The sequence below is a fragment of the Colobus angolensis genome, unplaced genomic scaffold, assembly GCF_000951035.1.
Source record: "Colobus angolensis palliatus isolate OR3802 unplaced genomic scaffold, Cang.pa_1.0 Scaffold19, whole genome shotgun sequence".
Taxonomy (NCBI): domain Eukaryota; kingdom Metazoa; phylum Chordata; class Mammalia; order Primates; family Cercopithecidae; genus Colobus; species Colobus angolensis.
The window spans coordinates 1,877,637-1,901,224 of record NW_012115043.1 but is presented as its reverse complement, the minus strand read 5'-3'; the positions used below and the strand labels follow the sequence as shown (position 1 = coordinate 1,901,224).

General features: G+C 39.8%; 1 protein-coding gene across 1 annotated transcript in view; it reads left to right on the top strand.

Annotated features, from left to right (window-relative positions):
* Nucleotides 1-8,544: 8,544 nt before the first annotated feature.
* Nucleotides 8,545-23,588, top strand: part of GLCE (glucuronic acid epimerase) — a 126,438-nt gene continuing 111,394 nt past the window's right edge. The window contains exon 1 of the mRNA XM_011940328.1: nt 8,545-8,668. The gene's annotated coding sequence lies outside the window, so the exon portion shown is untranslated. The remainder of the gene's footprint in view (nt 8,669-23,588) is intronic.

Here is a 23,588-nt window from a genome sequence, read left to right as displayed (position 1 = left end):
GAGGGAGAAAAGAGCCAGCGTGCTTATGTGAAATAGAAAACAAGTCTTCATAAAATTATGAGCTCTAGATCTTCCTTTCATTTCTTCCTACAAATATTTGTTGAGCACGTACTATGTACCAGGTATTCTCTCGGGTGCCACTAATATTTCTTTTGTGTGCATCTTTTCTGTCTCTGTAACTTTTCTTCTTCCTACTTTAGGTATCAGATTTCCTCCTGTCCTCCACTTCCCTGTGACCTCAAAACCTATTCTCAGGAAAGTTGAGCTGTGAATTGTTTGCACTTTGGTGTAAATGTAAGTTGCTTTAATTTAAACTTTTGTTGTTGCATCAAATGATTCCCTGTTCAAGAAATTTTAGACATCAGTTTGCAAGCATGGGAGATATTTTCAAAGTAGAAGCCCTTTTCCAAAACCTTAGAGTCACACCATCTGTTGACCACCTACTTGGAATATGCATGAGATTGGTCCTTTCCTTGGCTTTCTTGTATAATCAGAACAGATAACAGAATTGATCAACCTCAGAATAACATGCCAACATTGCTATTAGGATAAAGTCCCAAAGCCTTTTCCATAGCACACAAGACCCTGCATAATCCTGCCTCCTACCTAACTCTTTAGACTCTTTCTGTGTCATTGGAGGAAAGCCACATTGGAATTTTGTCAGATCTTTGATCAAAATACCATCTAATCTTAGCATGCTTCTGCTTGGAGTGTTCTACTTGTCAACCTCCTTCACCATGCTAACTCCTACTCCTGCTTCACATCTCATCTTGGATGTTACTTCTTCTGACAAGCATTCACTGACTCTCAGGGACCTAATGAGAATGGGATTAGGCCCCCTGATATATGATCTGATAGCATCAATAATTTTCTTTTCTTTTCTTTTGTTTTAAAAATTATACTTTAAGTTTTGGGATACATGTGCAGAACGTGCAGGTTTGTTACATATGTATACACGTGCTGTGGTGGTTTGCTGCACCCATCAACCCGTCATTTACATTAGGTATTTCTCTTAATGCTATCCCTCCCCTAGCCTCCCACCCCCCAACAGGCCCTGGTGTGTGATGTTCCCCTCCTTGTGTCCAAGTGTTCTCACTGTTCAACTCCCACTTACGAGTGAGAACATGCGGTGTTTGGTTTTCTGTTCTTGTGTTAGTTTGCTGAGAATGATGGCCTCCAGCTTCATCCATGTCCCTGCAAAGGACATAAACTCATCCTTTTTAATGACTGTGTAGTATGCCATGGTGTATATGTGCCATATTTTCTTTGTCCAGTACCAGTATATCGTTGATGGGTTTTTGAGCATGCAGTAATTTTCATAGCACTTCTCATAGTTGTGCTTAGTTATTTATTTCACAGAAGTATACTTCATTAATTTTAGTCTTCACACTGTCTTGTCTATTATTTTTGTATCAAACATCTATCAGAGTGCTGGGCTCATAGTAAATATCTGTGGAATGTATACATGACCAATCTTAAATACTAGCTCTAAATCAAAACTTCATCAAGAGACCCCTTGATGTTAATAAGCTGATTAGCTCTGCCTTGCTCAGTGGTCACCTACTGTGAAGGTAATTCCATCTTGGACAGAATCTGTACTTGGGCTGTGCCCTCATTGTCTCATGTCTGGAATTTCCCCACTTCAACTCGTGAGATCATGCCAGATTAATCTTCCCCTTAACTCTGGTTTGACCAGGTCATTCTTCCGCTCAAAAGCCTCTGATGGATTGGAGTTGGCTACTGAATCAAGTTCAGACTCTACAGAATAAAGTTCAGACTCCACCTGGCCTTCTTTAAGCCCTTTTGTATGTTGATCCTGACCTCTATTTCTGTATTAACTTCCTTCCTAAGATGAATTGTTCATTCCACCAGACATTTTCACTCACTGACTTTAAGCTTTTGTTTACATTATTTTCTCTACCCAGAAGCACCTCCTGTCCTTCTGTTTATAAAACTTCTATCCATTGTGAGAGAACAACTCATATTCTATCTCTCTATGCAGTAGTCTTAGGCCACTAGTGTTAGGACTCTTTTAGGAGCAAGTGGTGACACTGATCTCAAATTGCTCTGAGTAAAAATGAGAACTTACTGTTAATACATGCAAGGTACTGTGTATTTCGAATTTTCATTTAGTCTGCATGAACTCTCCCCCAGCCCCTCAAAGGAAAATTGAGATATTTTACCTATTCCTATGATAACAGTATCTCAGTTTTCCTTTGGGGAACCACCCACGTCTCATGCTCCATTCATGCAGTTCCATGAGGCTGACCCCACCCATGGGCTCCAGGAGTGGAAGTTTCTTCTGTCTCTGGGGGAAGTCCTCTCTCCATCTGCTTCCTTCTTCCTACAGCTTCTGGCAAGATCCGTAGCTTATACTTGCATTCTTACACGTAGGAGTCATCCAATAAGTATTGTTCATTATATTTAAGAATGAGGGGTTGAGGGAAGAGTGGAAGACTCAGATTTTCTCTGGGATTGTGTGGTTCAAAAACTTAAATTTGCCCTCACTGCTAAAGGAAATTGAAGGTCAACACATCTGTGTTATGGCATTTGAATCATGGAGACCCAAATGTATCCCAAATATATTTTCTTAGCTATAAGTTATCTCCTGGTCAATTTGGAAATCATTTGACTCTTTGTATGTGTGGTCCATGTATATGGCTCTTATATATGTAAAATGAAGTTATACAGGCAATGTACATAACTCAGTCAGCTGGTCTCCTTTTTATGGGAATTTTCCTCATTTTTAATTTAATAAAGAAATCATTCTATCACTGAATTTTAATTCACAACGATAAGACTTCAGAAATATAGTATTATATTCAGAAAGCATTTCAATCTTCTTGCTGTCAAACACCTCTTGCTTTCACATGGGCAGTTTATTGTTGCCAGGATGTGAATTCTATATTGACAGAGTCCTTATAGATGGAATTTTCAACTTTTTATTCTTAGCTAATATGGATGGGTAAGGGTTTTCTCCTCTGTTTTCATAGAAACATACTTTCCCACAAGACTAGATGAAAATGGTATGGTTGTGAAGCATTCTACGCTTTGGAGAGAGAAAATTTTCTATTGTGAATAGTGCCACAATAAACATACGTGTGCATGTGTCTTTATAGCAGCATGATTTATAATCCTTTGGGTATATACCCAGTAGTGGGATGGCTGGGTCATATGGTACATCTAGTTCTAGATCCTTGAGGAATTGCCATACTGTTTTCCATAATGGTTGAACTAGCAATAGCAAAGACTTGGAATCAACCCAAATGTCCATCTATGACAGACTGGATTAAGAAAATGCGGCACATATACACCATGGAATACTATGCAGCCATAAAAAAGGATGAGTTTGCATCCTTTGTAGGGACATGGATGCAGCTGGAAACCATCATTCTTAGCAAACTATCACAAGAACAGAAAACCAAACACCGCATGTTCTCACTCATAGGTGGGAACTGAACAATGAGATCACTTGGACTCGGGAAGGGGAACATCACACACTGGGGCCTATCATGGGGAGGGGGGAGGGAGGAGGGATTGCATTGGGAGTTATACCTGATATAAATGTTGAATTGATGGGTGCTGACGAGTTGATGGGTGCAGCACACCAACATGGCACAAGTATACATATGTAACAAAACTGCACGATGTGCACATGTACCCTAGAACTTAAAGTATATATAAAAAAAAAGCTCAATACTAGACACTAAAAAAAAAAAAGAAAAAAAAAGAAAATTTTCTCTGTTCCTCAAGACCTACTGTTAACAATCTCCAAATGTTATTGTTATCTCTAATTGCTGCAGTTCCACTTGAGTTTCAGATGTAGAGAGTTATGGCTACGAATCCATCGTCCTTTGCTCTTTACATAACATTAGGGCCTGATGATTAGAAGGATGTAAGTTTTTACCTCTGTTGTCCTGGAGTAGGAGTAGACCGAACTACGCTCAACACTTGTATTAACTATCTATTGCTATGCAAAAAGTGATCCCAACATGAAGTACTTCATAATAAACACGTTCAACAATAAACATGTATTATCTCAACATTTTCTGCGTGGAATCTGGGAGAGGTTTAGCTAGGTGGTTTTGGATCAGGATGTCTCATGAAGTCATGTCAAGTGTTGGCCTGGGGCTGTAGTCATCCAAAGGCTTTGCTGGGGCTGGACTGGGTATTCACATCATTCACATGGGTATTGGCTGGAAGCCTAAGTTTCTTGCTCATGGAGACCCCTGCTTGAAGGGGCTTATGGCATGGCAGCTAGCTTCCTCCAGAGTGAGTGATCAAAGAGAGAGACCAAGGAAGAAGCTGCAAAGCTTCTTATGGCCTTGTCTCAGAAGCAGTCACTTTGGCCACATTCTACTTGCTAGAAGTGAGTCACTAGGTGTAGCCCACACTCAGGGGGAGGGGAATTGAGCCCCACTTTTTGAGAGATGGCATATCAAATAATTTAGGGACATATTTTTAAACTGCCACTGTTCTTTTGATTTCCCTCCTTTATAATGGGCTATCTGCAAAACACAAACCGATGAATAAACCAACCAAGGTCAGGGGTTTAGTCAGCAAATGGACAGATAAGTACTGTTCCTTCAGTCTTGGGGTAATTTACACAGAATTTCATGCTTCCAACCTAACAAAATAGGTGCTCCCCAAAGTTCTAAAAAGATGAAGTGGAAATTCAGTCTGAGAGAGCCAGATTTTCAAACACTACTGTCTTCTGTGCCCTTGTGAATATGCAGTGGCCAGGAGGCAGCTTTACTCGGGGAGTGCTCAGAGAATGGGACACCAGGAAGGCTTCTGAACAGGGATAGAACTGCTTGGCTGTACTCACTTAGACTAATAGGTCAGAATGCAGGCAGCAGATGGTAAGACCTGAGTAAGAAGCTAGCTAGTTCTGTTCTGCAGGTTGGCAAAGGCCAGTCACAGATGGCAACAGTGAGGCTACAAGTAGATCCCGGTTCTGGGATCAAGCAAATGCCAAAGCCTCACACTAAAATTATCCACAGCATCGCTGAGAGATGTGCAGGATCCATAGGCAGAATTCTAGGCTTGGATAGCTAAAACAAAGACCACAGTGGTTCTGGCCCCTTGGTGGCTCTAAGTGCACAACATGAGGAAGGGAGCACTTGGTACCAGATGGAGAGGTTGTGGGAACAGAGCATGACTGTCAGACCACAGAGTGAAACATCGCACCATAAAGACAGATGGTGAGAGGGGTGCCCCCCTCCGTGGTGGCTCACTGCCTTTTGAGTACTCTTACTGCCTGTGTACCCTTCAAATGGGCCTCTTCAGAAGCTTCTACTTCCAAAGCATTTTCATCTAGAAGTCAAATGTAAGTGTTCCAAGCTTGATTCCAGGCTGAGAGCACTTCATAGCTTTTCTATTTTCTCACATTTAGAGACTACCAGGTTTCTGATGTGCTAATTAATAAGGGAATCATAGAATGGTATAATTTGTGAAATTGAGCATTGGAGAAAAGATGTCACATAAGGATAGAGTCTTTCCAGTACATTCTTGCTATTAAGACACCCATGCAAGGGCAGAGGGGGTGGGAAACATAGAAAATGAACATATTTATACTTCAAGAAATAGATCAACTCTACATGTCATTACTCTACCAAGAAATTCAGTGGCTCTGCTGCTACCACATTTAAATGCAGACAGGCAGGGCTTCCCTTTAAAGGCTCTGCTCTGGCTCTTCCCCAGCTGTGCTCCTACATCTGAGGAGTCCATTAAGCTAAGAAATGTGTCCACCTTGAGGTGACTGTACCCCTTCAGATCTCACATCAGGTACCCAGGAGCCAGCATTCCCTGCCCAAATGGCCCTGAACCACTTCCAGAGCCTGCGTAGGCTTCTCCCCTAGATTCTGAGATATGCACCCCTGGACCTGTGGAATAGCCAAGAAATGACTGTTTTGGAGGGGTGAAAGCGAAGACAGAGTTTGGACATGTGGGCTAGAGTGTCCATGGAATGGAGGGTACCTGGCACTGTAGGGCTGAAGGCACCATGGGAAGCAAAGGGTAAAGGCTGCTTCATGTGGGGACCAGCTCTCTCTGACCTGCCTCGTTCCAGCAAGGAGCTCTGAGAAGTCTCAGAATTCTCAATTCAAACTGGGTCTTCCAAGTTATTATGAAAGTGTATTTGTCAAGGTGAAAGGATATAATGATTTTAGTTCACCGTTTGTTAGCTTTTTAACTTTTACATATTTAGACATTTAGTATGTGGGTCTCCATGTGTAGCCTTCTCATGGTACCTACAAATTCAAAATTGGTCCCGCTCCCCATTTAATTTAGAATCCAAGTCAAATCAGCTTGGCCTGATTTTTAAGGCCTTTTACTATTTGGTTTTTCTCTAATCTTACCTCCCGCTACTCTTCTGTAGGAATCTTCTATCTGTCAAACCTGTCGACCTACAGCCCAGGCTCAGCCCACATCCTTTTCTCTGTGCTCAGGTTCACATTATTTTTCTCCTCTGAAAGGCCTCCGTTTCTGCCTTGCATTTATATGGCCAACCTACTGTTTCATTATGACCCAGATCAAGCCCCACAGCCATGTCTCCTCCTCTGGACTCTTCTAACAGCTTTTGTCTCACCCACTTATTGGCACTCAAAGTGTGCAACTGTGTGTGGCCATTTTTCATATCATGCACAAGGTGTGGCTATAAGATAAGGAGATATAAATATGCAAGTTTTCAAACAAGGACAAGGGACAGGAAAAAAAAAATGAGAGAGAGAGAGCTGCCAAAGAATCAGCAGAATGTAGTTAGGCAGCTACTAAGGGAAGAGATGTCAGCATTGTCAATAACGTGAGAGAGGTCATGGAAAGATACCCCAAAATAGACCATTCTTCCAGGAGGAAAGAGGTCTTTTGTAACCATCGAGAGAATAGCAGATTGTGTGAGCAAAAGCAACATTGTAGTGGGAAAAATAAGAGATGAGAAAGTGGAGACAGCAAATATATTTTTATTTATTTACTTAGGGACAGGGCCTCAATCTGTGGCTCAATGCAGTGGCTCGGTTACAGTACACTGCAGCCTCCACCTCCCAGACTCAAGCCATCCTCCCATCTCAGCTCACACCCTGCCCCCCTCCCCGTCTCGAATAGCTGGAACTATAGGTGTGTGCCACCACACCCGGCTAATTTTTTATTTTTATTTTTGTAGATACGGGAGTCTCTTTATGTTCCCAGACTGGTTTTGAACTCCTGGGCTCAAGCAATCCTCCTACCTCGGCCTCCCAAAGTGCTGGGATTACAGGCATGAGCCACAGTGCCCAGCAGCAAATACAATGTTTCTCAAGAAGTGTGATTCCTAGGAGAAAGGAGAAGGTAGTTTGGGTGGAAGAGATTGGGTGACTTTGTTCTGTTCAAAGGATGGGCGAGACCACGTTCGTGGGAGAAAGATTTAGAATAGAGGAAGAAATTAATAATGGGGAAAGAAAGAATAGCCGAATAAAATCTGGGAATGGCTGGGATCCAGGGCACAGGTGCAGGGTTTAACCTTGAGGAGAAAGGGCACTTCTTGCTGTAAATAAGGAAGTGAAGAGGGTAAGATGAATGAAGGTACAGGATAGGCATAATAATGAAGAGACTGGATTTAAGAGTGAAGCCATTGGCTGCCGTTATAGAGGAAAGGCTAGGAAAGTCGAATTTTCTGGGTCCAGGTCCAGATTTCATATATTAAGGTATAACAGTCTTAATTCATTCCTTTCACATTATTCAGTGCCCTGCGTGTGCCAAATACTCCTTGGCACTGGGGTCTACAAAGGTAAGACTTTTCATGTAATTTTGGAATTTGTTACGCTGGTAACTCGAGATTTGCTTTTCACTCTTCTGGAAAGCTGTAAGTAGAAATAAATGCAGTCATCAGACGAGTCCTTTGTCAGACCAGATGTCCTGGGTTGGGGTTTGGAAAACATGGGCATCTTAACAATGGTGCCCTGTTTGAGGTGGAGAGGAAGAAGAGCCCAAATCCGGGAAAGGAATTAAACGGAGGTTTAGACGCGGGTAACCGGAGTGGGTGGGCCTTCCACCTGGAAGATGGAAACCCCCTGCGCACTTCGGGTGGCGCTGTAACCAAGGGTAACCGCACCTCGGTTTACACCGGTATGAAGACCAGCCTCTTCCCCAAACCAGGTGTATCTACGGCGGCCTAGCAGGACCATACACAAACCAAGCACATCACGTCATTAGAGCTACCTTGCCGCTACCTTGCCGTCATTAGAGTCCACTGCCTCCTACTACTTCTGGTCACTACTACCTTTGCTCACAGTTTATTAAGGAGGAGCGAAGAAGAGGAGGGGCGGAGAAGGGGCGGGGAGAACCACCTTTCCTTTTTTACAATTGGTCGTAGTAGACTCCGAGTCCTGCCTCCCGTCCTGCCGCCCACAGGCTGCCAGGACTGTCACTCGAGGAGCTGCCGCTGCCGTCACCGCCCTCCCCGCCCCGCCGTGGCCCCGCCCCTTGCCGTGGCTGGGATCTCGCGGGAAGAGCTGCGGGCACGGCGGTGGCTCGGTCTCCCGGCTGCGCGCGGAGCGGGAGGGCTCTCCTCACACAAGCGCTTCCTTGCTGAGAGGCTGGAGCTGCGGCACCGCAGGCCTGAGCCACCCCTTCTTTGCTGTCTCCTTCTCTTCCTCAGGGCTCCCGGGTCTGCTCGCCCTCCGACGCTGCTCAGGTTAGAGAGTCCGGAGCGCGTCTCCGCTGAGGAGCGGTCGGGAGCGGGGACACGGAGCAGCCGGAGCAGGCGGGCTCCTGACGGGGGCGGCTCCGGGGGCTGCGCGGCACTGCCTGGTGGGCGCGAGGCTTGGCGGGGTTTGGGAGTGCGGGGGTCGAGGAGGCGGTGCAGTGGGATCCGGGCGCGGGCGCCCAAGGGCGGTGTAGCGGGTGTCGGAGCTCCCGAGGTGAGGGGGCAATGTATTGGGGTCCTGGGGGCTCTTCCGGCTTGAGGTGGGGGTGGGTGGCGGCACACGGGGTCCTGGGTCTTTGACGTCGAGGGAGATTTATCAGGGTCTTGAGCTTCTTTGAGGTGATGTAGCGGGGTTCCGGGACAAGGGGTCCTTTTATCCGGGTCCCAAGCTCTTTGGGGCAGAGAATGCAGTTTAGCAAGGTTTACACCGGTGTAAACCTGGTCACTGGAGGCAGGTCATCGGGGTCTTGGGGGTTATTTGAGCGGGCGTGGGCGCCCGTTTTGCATTGTTGGGATGAAGAAGCAGTGTGTCCGGGTTCTGGGGAGAGGGGTCTGTTCATCGGTGTCTCTGGGTAAGAGAGCGATGTATCCTATCCGTTCCACGGGGTCGGGGCCGCCTTGGGGGATTGCTGGGGGCTGAGGGTGTACGGCGGCGACCAGCGTCTGTGCCGGGGTTTCTGCTTTGCCCGGAGGGGGGCGGTAACCTGGCATGGTCTCCAGTCTTTTGGGGGCGACAGGGCGAGTTAGCTGGCCCCCGGGCGATCTCTCGGGGTGGGCGCGGCTCGGTGGGCGCTGGGTACGCTGAGGGCGGGAGAAGGCTTTAGTGCTACCGCGAGCTTGCCCAGTCTGCGGCTGGGCAACATCCTGAAACGTTTTTTTCAGGTCTCCTCTCTGGATGAGATTTACTCAATGCTTAGTTGGAGAATTGATCGGTGTTTGTTGCCTAGTTGAAGAAGCAGTGCGTTTGTTCTGCAGTTTTCTTTTCTCTGCCCCGGGATCCCTGTAGGGGCGCGCTGGTCTCGCTGGAGCTCCGGGAGCTAGAGTGGCAGCACCTTAGGTGGGTATTTGGTCTGCAGGGTCTTTAGGAGGCCGGTGTCCGCAGGTTGAGCGTGGGTTCCGCTCCTGGTGGGGAAGACTGAGTTTGGCTTGCTTTCCTAGGTGGTGGTCTGCTTTGCTGATCCTGCATTATTAGATCTGTTCTGAAGTCTTGCCTGAGTGAGTGTTAGGCACAGTCAAATAGTGCTGGGAAGCGTGTTCTGTCTGGCTTCTTTCTGTCCTTTGAAAAGCATTTGTAGAGAGGGTTAACGTCAAATTCAGCCTCCAGAAAACATTGGAATTTGAAATCCCAAAGCTAGAGCTCTGCAAAAGCTTTTTCTGCGACCTGTAAGGATGGTTAATCGAGCTCTTTTAGAAAATCCTGCTTAACAGTTTCATTGTATTGTAAAAGTGTATTTAGCCTTGGATATTATAGAGGTTTTGGTAACTAGCGTAGGCTTAGGTGGAATTTAAATAAAATGACCTGTATGATGTGTATTGGTTAAACAACAAAACAAAAAACGACGTATAGGTCAGAAAGTCTGTGTGTTTGCCTGATGTTTCTTTTGGTTAGTTACTCTATCACAGAGGCCTGTAGATGAAATTTAATGGGGCAGGCAGTGAAGTCGGTACTCAGAGCTATTCTGTAGATGTGTAATCTGGGGTTAACAGACAAATTTGAGTATACCAAAGCAAATAATTTTGCCTGCCTTATTCTTTTTCTTCGAGTCAGTTTTTTTTTTTTTCTCTCGTTTTTTGGTTTGTTTGTTTTGAAACAGGGACTCATTCCGCCTTCTAGGCTGGATTGTAGCATCGCTACCATGGCTCACTGCAGCCTGGACCTCCAGAGCTCAAGCAGCCCTCCCAGTTGAGCTTCCCACCCCCACCTCCAGTAGAGTAGCTGGAACTACATACATATGCCACCATGCCTAATTTTTTTTATTTATTCAATTAATTAAAGACAAAGTCTTGCGCTGTTGTGCAGTCTGGTCTTGAACTCTTGGCCTCAAGTGATCCTTCAGCCTCAGCCTCCCAAAGTGCTGGGATTTACAGGCGTGAGTCACCATGCCAGGCCTCTTAGATACAATTTTTAAAAATACGTCATTTCTTCTGATCTTAGAACCAGACAGATTAGGGATAATGTACTTAATGTTGGAATTTTACATCGTTTTGAAAAACAAGGGAATCCCACACAGCAATATTTAATACTTTGAAGGGGTTAATATAAGTTTTATTGTTGTTTCTATTCAGACCAAAATACCTGGTTGACATATACAGCTGTCACAACTGATTGCTTGAGCAGATATTTGGTTGGAATGACAGCCCCCAAACCTGTAAGCAGATCTTATTTTTCCTATTTTTGAGATAAAGACAAAGAACAAATTAAGCAGGTTTCAGAACCTTTTTTTTTTTTTTTTTACATCAGCTTTCATCATTTCTAAGTAAGAAATAGACTGATAAGTCAACAAATATTTGATTATCTGCTATGTGTCACAGCTCTGGAGGTACACTGATTAAAGCTGTCATGTGACTTTCCCCTTTAAGTCAAGAGAGAATGGAAGGCAACAAATAAATACAGTTAAAAATTGTGATACTGCTAAGGAAGAAATACAGAAGGTACTTGAGATTCAGCTCTCTTTTTTTTAGTAACCCCTGAATGATGATACAATTGATGTCTGTTGTGATAATCAGAAACCAAGCAAAATAGTTAACTGCCTCTAAATTATTAAAGAAAGATTAAATTACCATCAGTAGAGTTTTAGGTGTTAAATATATGTTGATTCTTTGTAGATGCTTGTGCTATGTAAGCATACAAAAGTCTATAAGGATACACATCAGACTTAACCATGTTTGAATTCTTCAGGAGGGAGTTGCAGAGGCATAGAAGAGAGCAGTTTAGTTTTATAGTTTTATATTACTTGAATCTATTTCAATGAGCAGACATTACTTTTAAGTACAGGTTAGAGAAACCCCAAAATTAAAACATTTCAGTCACTGTGCAAATTGGTGAAATGTACAGTGTTTATAAGGCGTTTGTCAGTGTTGCCACTTGCACCTGTGTATACTAATGAGGGAAAAGAGTATTTCAAGTATCTGAAAATTATAAGGGTGTGTAGGGTGGGGTGGGTAGCACAGCAAAATAAGAAAAGACATAGACCTAAGTAAAATGTTAAAACATGTTAAGGTTGTTGCATATTTAATTATGTAAAGATAAATTAATTTTAGGATTTTCTTTTATCAAATTTAATTTTTTCCTGAGTTTGAAAAAGGACGTTTTTAGATATCCTAGAGGACAATAGGGTGGGGGAATAGGTATTCTTATTGTGGTACAGACTTCAGGAAATTTCTTTTTGTCAAACATATACACATCTGATATATTTTGCTTGTGAAGCATACGAACCATAAAAATAATTTTATGGTTTCATTATTACACTGCTGAAAATGACAGTACCAAAGTGTCTTTTGAATTATCTTTCAGAGTCCTAGAATCATAAATATGATATGCTAAAGCAGTTTCTAGAACGGAAATCATAGGACATGAATTCCAGTCTTCACTGTGCTACTCATGGTGTGTCCTTGGATAATTCCTTAGTCTTTCAGGGCCCCAGTTTTCGTATATACATATATGAATTATACTTACATACATTTTATATATAATACATACTTTTGCTTTGATCATATATACGTATATGACATGTGTATGCTGTTATATACATATGTCATATATGTATATAATATGTATAACATGTAAAATATATGTATAGAAAGATATGTGTACACACACTTATACATATAGTTTTTATGTTGCAAGTCTGAAGTATTATATGTACAAAAAGGAAGAGATACCTTAAGAGTAGCTAGTTCTCAGGATACAACTAGTTCCATGTAATTTTTACATATTATGCCTAATTTTAGAAGCCTCTTTTTTTAAAGATACATGGCAAGTATTTAATTCTAGAATATAGATTCATGAAGGTGAATGATTTTCTTTGGATAATTTAGCTTTATCTGTTAAAGCATTATTATTTTTAGTTCCAATCCCTGGTTCTGTAGTAGATTATCTATATAATAATATGTCCTTACTTAACTCTGGATATAGAATGAGGTCTCTAGTGGTTGCCTCCAGTCTTGACCCCCTTTAATCCATCCTTACACTACTGCCAAGGTGATTTTTTCTAAAGTGCAAATCTATGCAAATCTATTCATTGCTTCTTTTCTTGTTTCTTTTCTCTTTTCTCTTTCTTTCTTAGAAATGTTACTCAGATTTATTTCTTTATCTTTCAACTTTTCTTTTAAGTTCAGGGGTACATGTGCAGAATGGGCAGGTTTGTGACACAGGTAAACATGTGCCATAGTGGTTTACTGCACAGATCATCCCATCACCCAGGTATAAAGCCCAGCATCCATTAGCTGTTCTTCTCTTCCTGATGCTCTCTCTCCCTGCCCTTCTTTCTTAAAGCCCATACTTTATCAGCCCAAGTCTCTATCACTACAAGGCCTTTCATCATCTGGCTCATCTTATGCATTTACCCCACCATAAATCTGAAGCTCCACTTGTACTAATACGGGCAGTTTACTAAATGAGCCATACTGTTTCCTGACTCAGAGCCTTCACATATGTTCTCTCCACTGTTTAGAATGCCTTTCCTTCTTTTGTCTTGCTGACAAAGTCTACTGATTTTTTTAAGATACAACGTAAGCACTGTGTGCTTTTTTTTTTAAGCTTTTTTTTAGCTTTTTTTTTAGCTTTTTTTTTTAATTACCATTTTTTCTTTTCTTTCTTTACTGTCTCCTTTTTAACTCTTCTGGTCCTCCCTCTTCCCGACCCTAGGTGTTGTATACTCACTGTATCATGTTCATTCATTCTCTTGTGTTTACTAATGTGTAGTAATTATGTGTCTCTTTCCTCCTGGACTCAAAGGCAGGTTTATGTTTGCCTTATTATTTTTGACTTCCTGTTGCTTATTTACACATAGTTGGCTATCATTGCATGTTTTACTCTCAATACCAAGATTGATGTGTTCATGATGTCAGAAATGAGTTAAACTCAAATCTCAGTCTTGTCCTGTTTTTGTAAAATTTGGGGGTTTCTAAAGTATCTTATTCTCTTGCCCTGTGACCACAAGCTGATATGAGAATGGTAGTTCTTAGCTTTGTGTTTAAGAAATAAGACTTGTAGCACTTTAAGAGGTGAGGGTTACTCTGTTAAACTTGCAGAAAAGTCTTGTAGAATTTTGAGGCAACTACTAATCCTTATCTCTAAAATTGCTAGGAGAGATATTAACTAGTTTGGGTGTTTTAAATCTTGGACATCATTATTTGGTAGCTGTTTTACCTTGGCTGCTTTTTACTTGGAAAATGATAGTAGCTGATGTGTGCAGGTTTTTATATAGACTTCAATAATTGCTTTACATACATTGCCTTTAATTTTCAAAATAAATCCTGATCATTTAATAATTTGCTCAGCGTCATTATCTACTAAGATGCAGACTATGACTACATGTAGGTCTGACTGTCTCCAGATTCTGTGTTTTTTCTAATACTATATTGTTTTCTGAATATGACTGCTTATTCAGTGTTTAAAATTAGTAACAGATATTTAATTCATTTTGTAAATTGAAGAAGTAAGTTGTAAGTTTTATCCATTCAATTCGTCCAAAAAAGCTAAAGTAGACAATTTGAGATTGATTGGACTTTAGAGACCATTTAGTCCAACTCCTTCCTTTAGCATATGAGGAAACACATATGCAAGAGTGGTGGAATGGTGTGCTGAAGATCACACAGTTAGTTGGTCTATAAGATTTTCTTTGTTAAGCTGGTTGTGAACACTGGTGTTATAAAACTATTACTTGAGGCCAGGCGTGGTGGCTCATGCCTCTAATCCCAGCACTTTGGGAGGCCGAGGCCGGCAGATTACCTGAAGTCAGGAGTTCAGGACCAGCCTAGCTAACATGGTGAAACCCCGTCTCTACTAAAAATACAACAATTAGCCGGGCATGGTGGCACACGCCTATAATCCCAGCTATTTGGGAGGCTGAGGCAGGAGAATTGCTTGGGCCTGGGAGACGGAAGTTGCAGTGAGCCGAGATTGTCCAGCCTGGCCGACAGACCTAGACTGTCTCAAAAAAAAGAAAAAAAAAAAGGCCAGGTGCGATGGCTCACACCTGTAATCCTAGCACCTTGGGAGGCCGAAGCGGGTGGATCACTTGAGGTCAGGAGTTCAAGACCAGCCTGGTCAACATGGCGAAACCCCGTCTCTACTAAAAATACAAAAATTAACCAGGCATGGTGGCGCACACGTGTATTCCCAGCTACTCAGGAGGCTGAGGCAGGAGAATCGCTTGACCTGGGATGCAGAGGTTGCAGTGAGCTGAGATCACGCCACTGCCCTCCAGCCACTCCAGCCTAGGTGACAGTGCGAGACTCTGTCTCAAACAAAACAAAACAAAACAAAAAAGTATTAGTTGAAAGAGATACCAGATGCCTGATTTTCACCCCCAAGGGAAAAAAAAAAAGCCTAGAATGACTTTTTATAAAAGTAATGTTGAGGATCTGAGAGTCTTAAGGACAATCAGAGAAAATCCTGACTTTGGATCATGACACATGGAGACACGCCAGTGCCTTTATGCACATGGTTCCCTAATCTTGGTTCCTTTTCTTCCTCTTTTTCTTTCTTAAAATTTGTCCACAGTTTACTGATAATTATGCCTGCTGAATTGTTATTAGCATCAGTCTTACCAGTTATCATTTAAGTGCCAACCATGGGCTAATAGGAATACAGAAATGCATAAAATCTAGTCACTGCCATAAAGAAGCTTGGTCTGTTTGGGAGCGGAAGGCAGTATATATCTAATTGCAAGGTAGTATATAAAGATAACCATGAGTAGTACAGCTTTAGCAGCTCAGAAGATTGGATAAATGTGGGCTGGGCTAGTGGTTACAGAAATTTCTATATAGAAAAGTTTCTATTTAAGTCTTTAAGTGAAGAGTTGGAATGGTGTGAAAGGAGAAAAAGACTTGGGAATTTTTTTTTTTTTTTAAATTATCTCAGCTTTTACTAATCTTACCTTTCTCACTTTCCTTCAGCCACACTCCTCACTGTTTCATAAGATCTGTAACATGTTCTTTCAGATATCCAAATGTCTCCCTCCCTCACTTCCTTCAGGTCTTAATTAAAGTATCATCCTTTATCTGAGAACTTGACTGGTCACCTTGTTTAAAATGACAGTATCTCTTCCACACATACTCTTCCTGTCCTTCTTGCCTGCTTTGTTTCTTTTTCGTGCTCTTCACTATCCAAAGTACTCTAGATTTTTATTGCCTTTCTACCCCTATTAAAAAATATATAAGAGCCGGTGACACAGTGATGCACGCCTGTAGTCCCACCTACCTGGGAGGCTGAGGTTAGAGGATTGCTTGAGCCCAGGAGTTTGAGATCAGCCTGGGCAAAAAAGTAAGACCCTATCTCAAAAAAAAGAGTTAAATGAAAAATTAAAAAACATAAGACCCTCCAGGATAGGAATTTTTACCCATTTTAGTCAATACTATATCATCAACGTACAGAACAGTGCCTTTTACAAAGTAGGTGCTCAAATTTTTGTTGAATTAATGACAGTGGAACTTTAAAAGCAGGAGCTTAAAAGATCGTTTGATCTAAGCCTGTCATCTCTACTTTTCTTTCTTTCTTGCTGGCAGGCATGGAGGAAGAGGAACTTTCCATTCTATCTATTCCATTTTTTTTTTTTTTTTTTTTTGAGACAGAGTTTCACTTTCGTTGTCCAGGCTGGCGTGCAGTGGTGTGATCTGGCTCACCGCAGCTGCAACCGCAGCCTCTCGGATTCAAGTGATTCTCCTGCCTTAGCCTCTTGAGTAGCTGGGATTGCAGGCATGTGCCACCATGCCCAACTAATTTTGTATTTTTAGTAGAGATGGGATTTCTCCATGTTGGTCAGGCTGGTCTCAAACTCCTGACCTCAGGTGATCCACTCGCTTCAGCCTCCCAAAGTGCTTGGATGACAGGTGTGAGCCACTGCACCCGGCCTATCCATTCTATTTTTTTAAAAATTTGATAGGACTTGAAGAAAAAAACATATACAATAAAGTACACAAATCATAAGTGTACAGCTTAATGAATTACATATGTAAACTTGTAACCAACAATCAGATCAAGATAGAGAACATTTCCAGGACCTTGGAAGCTTCCTCCTGTTCTCTCTTAGTCATTGCTTAACAAAAGTTACCAATTTTCTGATCCCCATCACTATAGATTAGTTGTGCTTATTCCTGAAATTCGTATAAGTGGAATCAAATCGTTCTTTTATGTCTAATTTCCTCTGTTGAACATCACATCCGTGAGATCCATGTTTTTTGAGTTAGTAGTAGTAATTCTTTTTCATTGCTCTGTATTATTTCATTGTATGAGTATCTATTTGTGTCTTCTGTTGACAGACATTTGGGCTGTTTCCAGTGTTTAGTTCTTAGAAACAAAGCTACCGTAAACAATTTTGTGCATGTGTTTTGGTGACCATAAAAATTCATTTTTTGGTGAAGCGCTTCATTTAAATATATAATAAAACGTATCTCCATATATACATACACATATACACACATAATTCTTAAGCTCACATGGTTCCTATCACATGCTAGATGATCACTAAATGATTAAAGATGAATTAACTAATCTTTTATTATAATATTATTTCAAATGTATTAAAATAATTTTTTCTCTCTAATAACATTTATGAAAATCTTAGTACATAATCTTTCTCCATACCTGATCTGTTTGAAAAATAGGAATAAAAACATTCAATCAAAAGATAAGACCTTAAAAAAATTAGACATTGCCATATTGCTTTCTAGAAAGATGCTAATTTATATGCCAATATGGAACATTAGTTTTAAAAAAACTTTTGCTATTTAATAAGCAAAATATCTTACTTTAATTTGTCTTTCTTCGATTATAAGTGAAGTTGAAACATTGTAAGTTGTTTCATAAACAATTAGATGTTAAAATATTTATGATAAAACAATTTTTAAAAGAATGCCTCAGACATTGTCTCGTAAGGTAAAAGATATTTTAACTAGAATTAATGTTCTTTAATAGATAAAGCATTTTGCATAGTTATTAGAAAAACATAAAAAAATCAGAGACAGAAACAGTTGTCCCAGAAGCAGCCATTGTTAACAGTTTTTTATGTATACTTCTGAACATATTATAGACTATGCATGTATATGTATATGTGTATAAATATGTGTATATGTGTATGTGTATAAATGTATGTATATATAATATATTTGTGTGTGTGCATGCATGTGTGTAATGTGTGTGTATATATGCCAAAACATTAGATGAATTATGGAAACCATTCATTAAAAAACACATCTGGTTTAGATGTGTTATGTATACCGTTTTGTGTACTAAAAATTAGAAAGGGTCTAGCTATGATTGGTATCTGGCTACTGGCCCAGAAGGAAGAAAAGCAGGGTCTGGCAAAGTATTTGGCAGTAATCTTCTATAAGACAAGTGGCCTTAGCTCTCCTTATTATTGGATCAGTTCTTTGACAATAGCACTTCTGTTTATAGTACTGATTGTGTAGTATTATTCCAAAGTGAAAAGCCAAGGTTTTGAAAATTAGGCAGATGATACCTGAAAGAACTCTTTAGAAGTACGAAAGCTATTTGGAGGTATTTAGGAGAACATTTAGGGAAAAGATACTTTATTCTTAAACATTTTAGGATTCATTTGCTTGACAGTTACAGTTTTTGCAGAATTTCTATGACTACTGTTTAACAGTGAAAATTTGAGTTTGAATAATTGCAAATAAAATTCTTCATTTACTTAAACTTTTATTTACCTAATTTAAAAACCAATCAGCCTCAATATAAACATATTTTAAAAATATTTTAAGACATTTTTCATGATAATATATATTAGTAATTTGTCTCATACATAAAAGATATTTCTGAGCTTGACTTGAATGTCACTGTTAAATAAATGGTTTGAGCAACAAGAGTCAGAAATTTTAATTGGATTCTGCAGGATTTTAATGGTTTACGGAAAAGGGAAAAGGTATTTGCTTTTGGGATAGATTCTTTTTTTTTTTTTTAAGACGGAGTCTCACACTGTCACCCGGGCTGGAGTGCAATGGCATGATCTCGGCTCTCTGCAACCTCGGCCTCCCAGGTTCAAGCAGTTCTCTTGCCTCAGCCTCCTGAGTAGCTGAGATTACAGGTGCCTGCCACCATGCCCGGCCAATTTTTTGTATTTTTAATAGAGACGGGGTTTCACTATGTTGACCTGGCTGGTCTCAAACTCCTGACCTTGTGATCCACCCACTTTGGCCTTCCAAAGTGCTAGGATTACAGGCATGAGCCACCGCGCCCAGCCCTGGAATAAATTCTTTTTAAGGCCCTTATTTCAAAAACTAAAATTTGGGGATGACTATTATTTACTGAATACTAACTCATTGATGTAGTCCAGGATAAGTGAGGGGTATTATAAGAGTTCCTGTTTACTGGAATTCATGTATCCTACTAAGGATAGATTATAAAACTGTAAGGGCCACTGAAAGAATTTACATCTAATTGTGATTAATAATATTTGGGGAATTTGAAGAAAGAATTTGTCAGAGGGAGGAGATCATCTTGATTTTTTAAAAATGTTCAATTTTGAAGTATATCTTTATAGGAGAATTGCAAAGATAGTACAGAGGATTTCCATGTGCCATATACCCTTCACTCAGCTTTCTCTAATGTTCATATCTTATATAATCATGTTATATTGATCAAAACTAAGAAATTCATACTGATTTTTTAAAAGGGAATTCAATTAACCTGTTTTTTTGAAGACCTACTATGTATAAAAGAGTATTTTGGCTGCTGAAGTATGTACAATATGGGAAAAGGAGTAAAGGTTACAGATAATAGCAATAGACTGATGAGCTTGGTGTCATTCCTTGAACAAATTCTTAAACAGATTATCGAACACATGTGTTGTTGGTACTTACAAAAGAAGGCACTGATCACTCGGAACCAGCATGGGTTCACAAGAACAAGTAATGACACCTAGCTTCACTTCCTTTCTTATAGGATAAGTGAACTATACCTGTAAGTAGGTATATCAGAAGATACTCTGGCCGTAGTATATATAAAATTATCACTATATTTATTCGATTTTAAATTACGTGCTGGGTACTGGATTAAATGCTTTTACATAGGTTGCCTCATTGAGTTATTGTTTTACAGATGAGGAAAGGGACCCTCAAGGTTATACATATAGCATTTGACATCCTCTTATGATATCTTTTTAGACTAGATAGAAAATGTGGTCTCAAGAGTTACATAGGTAGGTGGATTAGTAATTGCTTAAATGGCCATATCCAGAGCTTGATGATTACTGGGCTTATGTTAAAATTAAACTACAGTACATTCTTAGTGGTGTGCCTCAAGAAGTTATCATGTCCTATGTAAGATTTTTATCAGTTACTCTCAAAATTGTAAGGGAATGCTGGTATATGCACAGAATCAGGATCTTCACTCACTCTTACTGCCTTATTTTTAATAGTTAAAATGAAAGACTGTATTAAGAAAATACTTGTTGTGAAATGTGTTGTAAGATTTTATATTTGACATGTAAATATTTGATAAAGACAGGCCTATAATTGAATTTTTTTTTCAGAAGTCTGCACAAATACAAGATGGGAATCTTGGAGGGCTAACAGCAGTAGGTGTGTATTTAAGCAGAGGTGTGTGCCTGGGTGTGTCTCCTTATTTGTCTGCAGTTGGTGAGTGGTTTATTATAACTATCCCAAAAGCTAACACCTGCTTAAGCTACACTATTTTGAAGCATATTGTTCAAAACAGTTGATTTTTATTTTGTACTCTGCATCTAGCTTAGTTCTGTTCTGTTTGCCACATTTTAAGGTAGGCATTGATAATGTAGTGAGAGGAGAGTAATCAGAATGAAGCAGTCTTGAAACAGATAGTTGCAAAGTAATTGAAACATTGAGGTTGTTTAGCATGGAAGAAAGAAGACTTGAGGTATATGATAATACTTTTTAGATTGGGTAACTGGATGATATTTAATGTTCTTCCTGACTCAAATCTGGGATTCTGTGAAACATGAAGGGATGGCACATGGAAGAAGGATTAAGCATATCTTTTGCATTGCAGTCTGAAGGATGGAACTAGGAACAATGAATGAAAGTTAGAGGAAGGAAAATATTGGTTCATAATGAAGAAGCCTTTTTTTTTTTAAGAGATGGGGTCTTGCTGTGTTGCCCAGGCTGAAGACGATTTGAATGGAGTAAACATTCACTCACTGAGCCACTAAAGCATAGATTGAGTAGTGTTTAATCAAGCTATCCTCTAAGGACTTTTCCAATTTTAAAAATTTAAAAAATTTTCTTCATTGGTTGTAATTCCAGTTGGCAGAACATTTTCTTGGGCACTTATTCACACTTATTCATAATACTTATGGCTTCATATAGTATCAGATTCTATTAGGGAAAATGATACCTTCCTAATAATCAAAATCTGAAATTAGAATATGAAATAATTTAACCAGAGTTTTTATTTTTTAGAGACAGGATCTCACTCTGTCACCCAGGCTGGCATGCAGTGGTGTGATCTTGGCTCACTGCAACCTCTCCACGCTCAGCTAATTTTTGTATTTTTGTAGAGATGGGGCTTTGCCATGTTGCCCAGGCTGGTCTTCAGTTCCTGAGTTCAAAGTGATCCGCCCGCCTTGGCCTCCCAAAGTGATGGGATTATAGGCATGAGCCACCATACCTGGCCTTAGATGATTTTTAAAAAGTTTATTCACAATTCCAAAGGAAACAAGATTTTAGTCTTGTTTTAGAAATATCACAGACTAATTGAAGTTGTTTTTAAAGATGATGGCATAAGTATCATTAAATTCAAATGCTTGTGGTTGGTTTCTCTTCTGCATATCTAAAAAAAAAGTTGATGTCAAAAACTGAAACCACTCATGCCTGTAATCCCAGCACTTTGGGAGGCCAAGGTGGGCAGATCACCTGAGGTCAGGAGTTTGAGACCAGCCTGGCCTTTATGGTGAAACCCTGTCACTTCTGAAAATACAAAAATTAGCTGGGCATGGTGGTGGGTGCCTGTAATCCCAGCTAGGAGGCTGAAGCAGCAGAATCACTTGAGCCTGGGAGGTGGAGGTTGCAGTGAGCTGAGATCGCACCAGTGTACTCCAGCCTGGGCAACAAGAGTGAAACTATGTCTCAACAAAACAAAAAAACAAACAAAAAAACCCAAAGGTTATTAACTTCTAAATGATTCAGTTGTTTAAATCTAAAATGGAACAGTAAACCATTTTATTCACTGTCATCCTTTACACAAATCAAGAGCTTTTTTTGGCCTTCATGACCTTCATATTTTTTTATCCTGAGAATACTGTCTTTCTTTAAGCCCATCTAAAGTCTGATTTTCAGGACGTCCCCCAATCCATTTTTTTTTTAAAGTAATGTTAGGTTCCTCTATCCAACACTGATATTTTTCTTTCTTTTCTAACAGTTTGGTAATCTATTAGTACTATATCATATACTGTTATTAATTGCTTTATAATATGTAAGTTTTTTTTTTTTTTTTTTAAATAGGATTATAAGCCCCTTGAAGACTCTTTTACTGGGGCTTGAAAACTACTTAATGAAATTAAAATTTAGAGACTCAGTGGTTGAATTTTAGCTAATGTTGAAACACTTAATAGCATAAGAAAAAGCCTATGCAGAATTTCCATGTTTACTTTCTACTTTTTTCTTTAACAATATGATCATTCGTCTTCATCTGATGTATTGTAAAATTTACAAATAATAGTAATATGCCCACTTTAAAACTGAAAAATAAAAAGATTTTTCCATCATCCTTACATTCTTAATACCACCAGCTCCTAAATTTTGGAGTCTCCCTTTTGTTGTTTTTCAGTGCATTTGCCAGTGTCTTTGTCATTAGCCTTTAGAAGTGGCAAATAATTTTAAAATGTGTATTTCAGAGTGAAATTTCTCATTAGAAATAAAAATCAGGAGATACATTCTAGTAAATGTACTTACTGTACCTCAGTAGTGTACTTTTTACTTTGTTACATTCATATGAACACCAAAAAGTTTAATAAATAAAATAGAATATATTTTAACATGTTTAAGAAGTATGTCTGTGACAACATCTCATTGAGCTGTTGGTAAAATTAGTTTATAGTCATCAGCTTCGTTTTCTATATTCTTCATTCCCCATACAAAATACTTGTCATACCCAGTGGGTGTTCTAGACTTAGCATGTTTTAAAATCGAGGTCGCGTTGTCATATTTTGTTTTGATTGGCTTTTGCTCAGGGGAAGTTTGGCTCCATATCAGAGATCTGTTTGCCTTCTTCACTGAAGCTAATGACTTCCTGTTATATGATAGGCTTTCACTGCTTCTTCATGTGGGGGCATCTCTGCAATGTAAATTGCTATTTTCCAGTTATTATTTTACTTAAGTTAAAACAAATAAAGTTTCTGAAGACACTCAGGAAATGTGTGAATTTACTGAGTATAAAGCCTTAGAACCCTTGAGTAGAAAAACGTCAAATCACAACTAGGGAGGTGAGTATACTGGCTGGCAAATCTTACATTGTACTTCATCATGTAGCACTACTCATGTACTCATTTTTAGAAGCTACATGTGCATTATATACTAATGCTGTATCTCTCAGATAATTGAAATAATGAAAAATTGATAATTCAGAGCCACTTTTTATTTGGCATGGGATGTGATTGTATTTGCATTACCACATATTAAAACCTAAAGGGAGTTAAATTTTGTGGTCTAGTAGTTTTCAGTGGAACCTTGTTTTTTTTTTTTTTTTTTTTTG